Below are 10,983 nucleotides of genomic sequence, written 5' to 3' on the forward strand. Positions count from 1 at the left end.
TTGTTTCTTTTTTTGGGGGTGGGGGTGTGAAGGCGAGGTGATACTGGCAAAGTATACGGGGCGGGTTTGCGCTAAGTATTATGATTCCCCTAATTGCCAGGATCACGCGTGCAACATCTTTTGCGTTAACAAGATTGATTGGAAGAATTACATTGTAAATAACTATTTCCTTTTAATAATTTTTTTTTTCCTGAAATCATGATTTTCCAATATAATAATTCTTGTTAATTTTGACTGGAAATAACTAATATGGTATGCAGGCCTTGGCCCAATTGCTGGCGAGGGTAGGGGGCCATCACCAAGGCCCTTTTGGAAAGATAAACAATGGAAAAAATAAGGAAATTAAAAGAAAAAAAAATCCATTTGAGTGCCTTAGTGCCACATAGGATAGCCAAAGCTGACTACACCACTACGAAGAAATTGATTGGAAGAATTACATTGAAAAATTGTTAAAATATCTAAGATTAAATTGAACAAATTGAAAAGTTTATGATTGAATTAGTTGCCATATAATAGGTTTAAGAATTTTTGGACAATTTTCTCAAATAAAATGTTAAAAGTTTGAAAGAAGACAATTGCCATTAACTTTTCACTAAGAGGTAGGACTTTTGAGAATATTCAAATGATGGTGGAAATGCTTAAGCTTTATTTTTTTGAGGGCAAGAGAAAAAATAAAACATTAAAAAGATGAGTTCTTTCCTTTTAGGGTCAATACCAAGAAAAATTCAAAACTGCTACTGTGACAAATTTACCATAAACTAATTTTTTGATAATAGAAAATCTCAAATCAGTATAATTGTGATAAATTTATTTCAAACAAATATTTTGATCACAAATATTTTTAAACTGGTACACTTGTGATAATATACCCTCCGTTAGTTTTTGTAAAATGAGATGAAGAAAATTGGAAGGACAGTCGGCAACCGAGAATTTACAGAGAAAAGTTTCTCCTCAATTCTCTAGTCCAAAAAGGAAACGGAGAAGAAATTGGCCGGTACTATGAAGGAGATGGAGGTGTGGAAGGAAAAGCTGGCTGATCTAATGCTTACTTAGGAAGAAGCAAACAGTTTATCCAATAATGTCCGCTCCGACAATGTTAGGCTCGAACATGACATAACCTTTCTCAAGGCTGTTTTGGGTGATGGTGGTGCACATAAATTTCAAGTTCATTGGGATGCATTCATGGGCGAAAAATCACTTATAATGTCATCTTAATTTTTTGTCTTAGAAGTTGCACTCGACTTGAGTAATCCTTGCTGGGGAGAGAGCTAGGACTTTCCATCTTCAAGTATCGGTCTGTTTCATTTCGCAATTCGTATTAATAAGACCAGTCCTTTTTCATTCTAGAAATTTCAATACGTGGAGAAGGCCTGCTTTCCAAGGCTTCGGATTTGTATGTCTTTAATAAAGAAAAGAAAATTGCCTGGTAGAAAAGACGATATAGCAGCAGATTGAATCCATGGCGCAAAATAATTCCTCTTCACCATTATGTGGCTTAGCTTCAATTCATGTTGGGATACAACAACTGCTGATACCAGCCCCCATAATGGCGGTTCTTCTTTAGTCGATGGCGCACTCATGCCGCGTCTCTGTTCTTATCGCTTTCCACTCGCAACGCAGGTTGAAGACTTTCGATCTCAAGCGGAGGTTGCAATCTATGGAAAATAGAGCGGCCACCCTGAGGAAACCTTTTCATGTTTAGCTGCAGAGGATCCTTCAGAATAATGTAAAAATTTTCTCAGCGGTTTCGGACCGAGCTGACCCTTACTAATCTATGCTCACTTTAGTTGTATTTGGTGATAAATGCCGTGAAATCAGTCTTTGGTGCTTAAAGCAGATCGTGGATTTACTTCTTATTGAAGAGTAATTGATGACTGAATGCACTGATGCACGTTGAGCGGGCGATTTGGCTAGATTATTTGGCAAATATCCGAGGCCATTAAGTGTGGCAAAATCCGTGAAGAGATCTCTTTTTTTTTTTTCCTGGGCCAATCATGAATAGGAGACTAAACTAGCAAGCCTTGTAATACACCAGATCTCTGAAAAGCTCATCCAATCCGTCTCAGACAAAGCCCCTAAAGAAGTACTAGGATGTTTTTTTAGGGTCAAATTATGTATTCAAAAGTTATGTTCATTTTTTTTGAAATTGTTTTGTTTTGTTTTTTTTTTGTGCTGGAGGAACCGGCTTGTAGCCGACTGCAGCGCCGTAAACTCCCATGTGACACTTAAGCAGGAGGACCCACCACCCCTGAGTCACACTTAATACACCTAGCGCCTCCCTAGGTTTTGAACCCTTCACCTCTGGGCTGAGGATTAGCGGGGCCTTATCTAGCGGAGTCACCGCGGCCGGTGGTTTTTTTTTTCGAAATTGTTTGTTATCAAGAATAAGAAAAAAGACCAACAAAACCGTTTGAACCAACATAAATGTACAAGGAAAATGATATAAATGATCCATGAATTTTCAATTTATTTAATGTAATTTGTGAATTTTTAATACATGTTAATCTAGTCCATGGATTATATGAAAATATTTAATATTGTCTTTAAACTTGATTTAATAGAAGGATAACATTGAATATTTTCGCATAATTCGGGGACTAACTTGAATATGTACCAAAAAGTTTGGGAACTACATTAAATAAATTGAATGTTTATGGATGACCTTGCACATTGAGCTAAAATTTATGGATCATATTGGCATTGAACCAAAGTTCAGGGATTATATCCCTAAATAATTTAATGTTATACCCCAAATAGGAAGATGCACATATTGCAAATTGGGAAAGGCAATTGAATTTCATGCCCAATACACAAAAGAAAACCTATCAAATTTTGCATCTTTCTGTACTTAGTTGCATATCTATCTATTCCTTTAGTATATAAAATAACAACATTCACCCAATTTCTATCTCACACACAAATTTTTTTGAACTCCCAATAAACCCAAAAACAAAAGAAGAATGAAGAACTCTCAAGTTGCAGCAATCCATGTGCTCATTCTGTTTCTAGCGACGATCAAATTACGAATTGGGCCAAAGTATGTATCCATAAAGTTCTGATTTTTTTTCCCTTGAAATGGTTTATTACCAAGAATAAGAAAAAAATACCAACATAACCATTTGAACCAATGTAAATGAATGGGAAAATGACACAAATGATTCATGAATTTTTAATTTGTTCAATGTGTTCCATGGATTTTTTTATACATATTTAATTTAGTCCATGTGCTATATGGAAATGTTCAATATTATCCATGAACTTGAAATAATAGGAGGATTTTATTGGACATTTTCATATAATTTGGGGACTAACTTAAATATGTACTAATCGACCAAAAAAAAAAAACTAAAGTATGTATTAAAAAAATATAAACTACATTAAACAAATTGAAAGTTTATGGACAACATTGCACACTGGGCTAAAATTTAGGACCATATCGAACAAATTAAAAGTTTAAGGACCAAATTACACATTGGGTCAAAGTTCAGAAACTCTTTATATCATTATCCCTAAATAATAATGTTATACCCCAAACAAGAAGATGCACATATCACAAATTGGGGAAGGCAATTGAATTTGCTGCCCAATACACAAAAGAATGGTATTGAAGATTGCATTTTTCCATTCTTGGTTGTATGTCTCTCTATTCCTTCAGTAAATAAATAACACCATTCACCCCCAGCTCCTATATCGCGCGCAAGAAATTTTGATCTCCCAATAAGAAAAATAGAAGAGGGATGGAGAACTTCCAAGTTGCAGCAATCCTTGTGCTCGTTCTGTTCCTAGCGACGAGTAAGCTTCCTCTTCCAGATACGTATGCTTTTTAATTTTTGTTTTAAATCTTTATGTAGGTGTATTATATATAAATCTAAATTTTATGTATATTCATTGAAGGCGAGGTGATGGTGGGGATTGCGGGGAGTTTGTGTTGGAAGAGTCTTGATTTTCCCAACTGCCAGCTTCAAGCGTGCACTGCCTTATGCGTTAATAAGACCAGGACTAAAGAGAGGGTTGGGGGGGTTTGTGCTAGTGGATCCACATGCTTTTGCTTTTTCCCTTGCTAAGTAAAATGCTCCCTCCCTCCCTCCTTTCTTTCTTTCAACAGCATTAGCTTTTCTGTAACCCGCCTTCAATAAAGTGATCATCTTGAGACTCTCTCTCTCTCTCTCTCTGTTCTCTCTCTCTGCAAAATATCACCAATCTCGATCTGAAGAGAGGGCATCAGAGCTTGTCCATTCTACCGCTGAGCTAGACTTTTCTTGGACCTCCAAAGTTGCTGTAAGAAGAGGAGGAATCTGTTTGAGTGTATAAGCTGAGCTGTGTGAGGAGAATCCCGTCAGCGTTATCCTTACTCTCAAGGAAGTCGAATCAACTGGAAGCCATGCCAACCCTTCTGAATAGGATGCTTCTTACTCACTTTAGTGTTGTTTCATTTGTTCTTCCCCTATGTGGGAAATATCCGTTATCTCTTTTCGTTCTTTGATTTGCGATGTGAGTAACACCTTGAATCTTGTGCAATTGGTCCATGATGGCGTCCGTTGTAATATGGCCTTATAATTTGAATTTCAATAAACCATATGCTAGTTTTATGTCTGCAAGAGTTTTATCCATATGGGCATAAGACGTAGATTGACAATGGAGCGGCCAATACTCATGATATTAATGAAGTAAATTGATAAATTGATTGTGCTGACATTACAAGAGTTGGAAAATGGCTAAAATGCCATGTTAATGGTGGCTTGACCTGAACAAATGAGAAATTTCCAGCAATCGCAATCCTTGTGCAGCGTTAAAAGGTCAACTAACGATCAAAAGGAACTTGATTTGATCTTGGTTCTTGAAGTTAAGGTTTAAAACGATTCAAACACTCAACTCCCAGTTCCAAGAATTTGATTTTCGTGCGAGGAGTTTGGTTTTGGCTAACATTGAATATACATCGCAAGAAAGGTGCGGGAAATTGAAGAACATAAAGTAAAGCAAAAGCAAATTACATTTTCTTTTGGGTCCGTGAGCAAATTGCATTCACATGATAGAAAATTGAAATGCAGTTAGAGCTATACTTATTACAGACTACACATTGCCTATTTATATGCTATTGGATATACAACTTTTTATTAGACAACTACTGCATAACATTAAATAAAAGTAAAATGCGAAGATTGTCCGAAAAATCATAAATCTATTTTACAATAATTAGTCTAGTCCTAAACTTTTCAATTTGATTAATTCTATGCCTAAAATTTTCAATATGTATAAGAGTTTAGGACCGACTTAGCCAGTATTCGATATGTATAAGAGTTTTTGGCCAATAATCTTAAATAACATGTTACAAGTTTAAAAGAAGATAACTAATGTTAACTTCTCACTAAAAATTTGGACTTTTGAGAAAATTTTAATAATGGTGGAAATGCTTATACTTTATTTTTCTGAAGATGAGATAAAAATAAAATGAAAAAAATGTGTTCTTTTAAATTTTTAATCAAAATTCAAGTTTGAAAATCATGCTATTAATCTCCTTTGCTTTTGGCTAACTTGAGAAAACATGGGACACCACAAAGAATTCAACAATGAGCCAAGGTAGGAAACTATCTAAGTACAGTTCCAAGGTAAGGAAACTACAAGATTTCTAGATCAAATACGCGAGCGCGCGCACATATATATAATCGAAAACAAACTCTGTATTTGGCAAGTTGGAAATGCTGCTAACATATGCTACTCTATTTAGTTGTAAATTACCTAATTAGTACTAAACCTAAATTACATATGCTAATTCAGTACCAAAATTTCCAATTTTACAATGCAATAGTAAATTGTTTAACGATTTTCCAGGATAATCTTTTTGGCTAATTTTAGCCTTAAAATGGTGCGCATCGTGTAGAAAGAAGAGAATTTGATTCTTGATCTTGACATATCATTTTGAAGATGACTTCCCCATATAAAAATAAGGTTAACACCACCAAAAACCCCAAACGAGTGCAGCTGTATCACAATTAACCTGAGCCAATTTTGAATTTGTACACCTATCTTGCATTTACCCTTAAAAAAATTTGTACCATAATTTGGGATAAATATCGTAAGACGCGAAAGCGCAACCCAATATTTCCATAACTAAAAATAAGAACACATATATAATAATGTAAGTAGATTTACACACTTGTTTTGGACCATCGTTTTTGATGCAGAATAGTGACAATCCAAACTCAATAACTTTTTCTCTATTGCCTTTTATATCACTGGCTCAATGAGACGGTCCATCACCCTTTACCGTTAGGTAAAGGCTCTTTTTGAGGTTAATTGTGAAAATTATGGTTAGAGGAGAGACTTGAGCACTATTTATAGAGTTTCCAATTCATTACGAGCCGGGCTTAACTTCGTCCACACTAACCAGTCCCATATTAGACTAATTAAAAAACATTCCATCTCACTTTATATCAACCCCACACTAACTCATGAGTCAACCTAGGAAAAGAACGAAATTACAATGTTACATTATGTAACTTACATTAGGAAAACTCTTACATTCTTCCACTTGAGCTATATTAATTGAAACTGTATTGTATGTGCACACCTTGGTGTAGCAATAATTTTTAATAGTTAATCATATTTTATAAAGTCTCGAACACCGAATTATGGCAGTAACCGCATGTATACACATAGAGCCTTCCATGGTCACAAGTGCTTTTAATTTTATTGATATGGATTCAATATGATAGTGCGACAAATTGATAATAACTCTCATAGAGAGATCCCATTTGTTAATCATCACTCTCTTATCTTAAGTGTTACAAAAACTTGTGCCACTAGAGAATATTTTTATGATTTCAGTGAACCCACATATGCTTTGTTTTTATGGTTAACATTTCTTTATGTGTATACATATGTTCAAAGCCAATAACCAGATGTCCCTAGGCTTCACTCAAGGTTTATACAATACTTTATGACTTTTATCAATATGTATTCAATATAATGACAACAAATTCAAAAAATATCTTATTGAATGCAAAAGTTGATATATATCAAACCAATACTAAGTGTAACAAACACATATGTAAACATTATTAGAGTAAAACTGAAATAACTCTTACTAAACAATGGCATCTCATGATACTCTTAAGCCCATATTAATGACATGCCATCATTTAGTTAGTGGATTTGTAATCATATCATTTGTGGAAATATGCTCTATTATAACGTCACCATTTTGTACTGTTTCTTTATGGTTAAAAATTTGATTGTCATATGTTTAGACTCTTGGAGACCTCTGTTGTTAATAAACAACACTACAGAGTTATTATCTTAATACAAATGTATGGGTATATCTATAAAGTTAAATACGGTCAACTCCCTAATAAGGTTCCAAAGCCTAATAGCTTGAGTAACAGCTTTAAAGTATGATACAAACTCCACTTACATGGTAAAAGATGCATAGATTTCTACTTACTGCATTCCTGCTAACATAGATATGTATTCCATTATCGATTTCATATCATCCTAATAGCTAGCAAAAAGATTTATATCCAAATATCCTACAAGTTGCAAGACTTGAACATGTTTGTAAATTAGTATATAGTCTTTTGCCTTTTTTTTTTTTTACTTTTCTAATGACTAGTCTTACGATATGCATAATCACTATTAATGGATGCTTTACAAGAAAATTAGGCTTCTTTTTATTTTATATTATGGTAGGTCCTCTTGTAGCACCTTCTAGAGAATAGCCACAAAAATTAAAAAGACCCAAAACAATTAAGGTTCCATTTGTTTCACGAAAAATTAATGATATAAAAATATTTTGTAAAAATGATTATTTATATCACATAAATTTATTAATAAATGTAAAATATTTTCATCATCGAATAATAATTTATGTGCAGATTTTGTCAATAATAAAAATATTATTTATTTATTTATTTTTCTTATGTGATATAAGCAATCACTTTTTATAAACATTCGAAAGCATACATCACCGTGAGACTTTTGTTTAGTCATGACAAGACTGAGTCAAACTCACATATGTAATTAAACTCCATGGAAAAGTATTTGATTTAATTTTCAGTCAAGCACATAAAATTAGAATCTCCAGTTAATCGCGGCGTTTTGGTTTGGTTTCAACATCTTTTTAGTCTCCACCCTTGTTCCCTGCAAATTTCTGGGTCGATATTGTATTGACTTTCGTCAAAATAGATCTAATTTTTTTGCGCTTTTTTTTTTTCGTGAAACCCCCAAAGAAAAATCTTATAAAGATCAATGGCTATAGAAATAATTTTTGAAGCCAAATCACAATGAAAACGCACAAAATAAGAGAGAGAGAGAGAGAGAGAGAGAGAGAGAGAGAGAGAGAGAGAGAGAGAGAGAGAAGAGAGAGAGAGAGAGAGAGAGAGAGAAAGATGATCCAATAATAGAACTCTAATTACAAACTTTTTTCAAATAGATAGCTTAGTTTATTTCCATACTTATATTTGCACGCCTTAATTTCAAAGTTTTTCACTTTACACCATTAGATTTCAACAATATTTAAACGAAAAAAAAACTTAGGTTCCATTTATTTTGTGAAAAATGTGACAATTCTGAAAAATATTTTCAAAAAGGTCATTTTCTAGGAAAACAACAATATTTTCTAATTAAATGGTGTAGTAGTAGTGATTGATATTAGGATATTTAAAAAAAGACATTTACCTTCTCCATGGGTAGCATTATTTGAACACCCATGTATTAGTGTCCAATCTTAGTTCAATCATATAGAAATAACGTTGCTCAAATTTTCTCATGTAGCAAGAAGTGATAAAGCCGGTCCATTATGAGCATCTTTCCCCTACTTGGACGACATTGACTAAGTCTTGTGGAATTTATGTATTCGTTTGGCGAATAATTCCTCTTTCCATATTGAATCACAATTGAAGGTGCTCTTATTGTCTTTTATATACCGAATTATGAAAAAGTGTCGACATGAACTTTTTTTTTCTTTATAGATATGTAATGACAAACTCTTTCTTAAGAATTATCTCTAACACTGACACATACTACTCTAATTTACAATAGATTTATTATTCTCCTTACAGAGAATGTTTCTTTTGCACTCTACTCATTCTGTTTCCCATTAGAGTTTGTACTTGCCTCATTCAATACTATTATTACTTGAGCTCCAAAAAAATATATATATATTAGTACTTACCGCATTAGTTTTGATGAGTTCTAATGTTGCAAATTAGCAATTATTGATGGTCCTAACATTTTCTGTAGCTCTTCCCCTATAATATTTTTTTAGAACATTTTAATTGTTTTCTCCAAATATCTCCTTAAGGATTGCCTTTGTAAGTGAGACGCAGAACTCTAATTTACTAGAGATTAATCATTCTCCTTGCAAGGAGTATTGTTCTAGCACCCTCCACTCAATTTGCATTCACCTAGGATTTGTGCCTGTCTCATTCATTACCATGAGCCCAAATATGTGCTATCAAAATGATATCTCGCAAACGATAAAGTTGGCCAAACACGGAAATTATCTTGAAATGAAGTCGGTGGTTTAATCTGACAAATGTGAGCAGAGCAAGTGGTAAAACCCAACTTTTCGCGTGAACGGCCTAGAGCCTTTAATTATTTATCTACGAACAATAGTCTCTTTTATCCAAGCGTCGCTCTCGCTCTGCACGCTCTCGATTCCAACATCCCAAAAAGAAAAAGGCGAGGTAGCTACAGACAACCCAAAGAAAAGGCTATGCTAAAAAGACATGAATTGCTGATTAAGAGCGCATATAGATGTTCATTTATTCAACTCCTTAAACTTTTGTTCTTGCCTCAGCTGCATGCATAGAGGAGATTGAGGCAATACACTCATGCAAGTACGGTAGCTCAAACTAACTTGAGCACCATTAATTTGACATAGAGTTTCCTATGGAGTATTCCCTACGATCCCGCTCATACTTCAAGGGCAGAACACGACCCTGTAGTTGGTTCCACTAGGGCAGGTGAAGGTGCTGGTCTGATCATCCTTAGGGTAACTGTAAGCATCTGGGCACCTATCCTTGAAGAACTTGGAGAAATTCGTGGGTCCGCAGCTTCCGAGTTGCAACTTGATCTTGGTCGGTCTTGAACACGGTGCAGGGGTTGTTGCAACCGCCGGGCGCCTTCAGCTGGGCAGGGCACTGGCCATTGATGTCGGCTGTGCACTTGATCCCACGGGTGCACCCATTGGAGGTCGGACTGAAGTCCATGGGGACATTGAAGCCGTCGACCAGGGAGATGTCAAAGAAGTCCTTGCCACCGAACTGGTTCAGCGCATACTCGGCCAGGGTGTTTGGGGGCTGGCCAAAGGATTTGCACTCGAGGATGCCGCCACAGTCGCCAGTCTGGCACTTGCCCTTCCCGGCCCCATCAAACTGGCAGTTAGTCCGGGCCCAGATACGGGCCTGTTTCGTGCCGGGGCTCACGTTCAGGCTCCAGGACTGGCCTCGGTCAAGCCGTCGGCCACCTCCTGGGACCGCTGCGGCCCAGACCGTGTAGGGGCAATTGTTCCTAATATTGAAAGCGGCAGCATTGGCGCAAGTCAGGAAGAGGGAGAGCAAGAGGACGGAGGAAATGCAAATAGCACGGGAGCGAGCCATGCTTAGGGTTTGCTCAAAATTTGGGTTGTGAGATTTCTCTATGTGACGGTGCTTGTGTAGTAGATGGTGGGTAATGGAGAAATGCATGAGGGTTTATATAGGGGGGAGAGTAGCTAGAGATGGGTGGAGAGAGGCCAACAGGTGTTTCCACATGATTAGTTGATTGAATAATAGATGGGGTTTGATAATGTTATCCTTCACTTGGCTCGAAGACAAGTCAAGAATGTAGATAAAGCCTCCACGATGCACAGAAGCTTATCCGTAACCGGTCAACAATTTTTACCATCGCAAGGTTCCAAGTTTTTCTCTTGCAACCAGCGGAGTTTTCTTGCCGTGCGAGTGATTGAGAGCTTTATCTTCAGGGAGGGGCTAATGGGTTTGGCAA

General features: G+C 35.9%; 1 non-coding gene across 1 annotated transcript; it reads right to left on the bottom strand.

Annotated features, from left to right (window-relative positions):
• Positions 1-9,711: 9,711 nt before the first annotated feature.
• LOC104430157 lies at positions 9,712-10,669 on the bottom strand. The gene has a single exon (XR_005545954.1). It is a non-coding gene; the product is annotated as a thaumatin-like protein (transcript).
• Between the last annotated feature and the right edge of the window lie 314 nt (positions 10,670-10,983).

Source organism: Eucalyptus grandis, chromosome 8, assembly GCF_016545825.1.
Source record: "Eucalyptus grandis isolate ANBG69807.140 chromosome 8, ASM1654582v1, whole genome shotgun sequence".
Taxonomy (NCBI): Eukaryota; Viridiplantae; Streptophyta; class Magnoliopsida; order Myrtales; family Myrtaceae; genus Eucalyptus; species Eucalyptus grandis.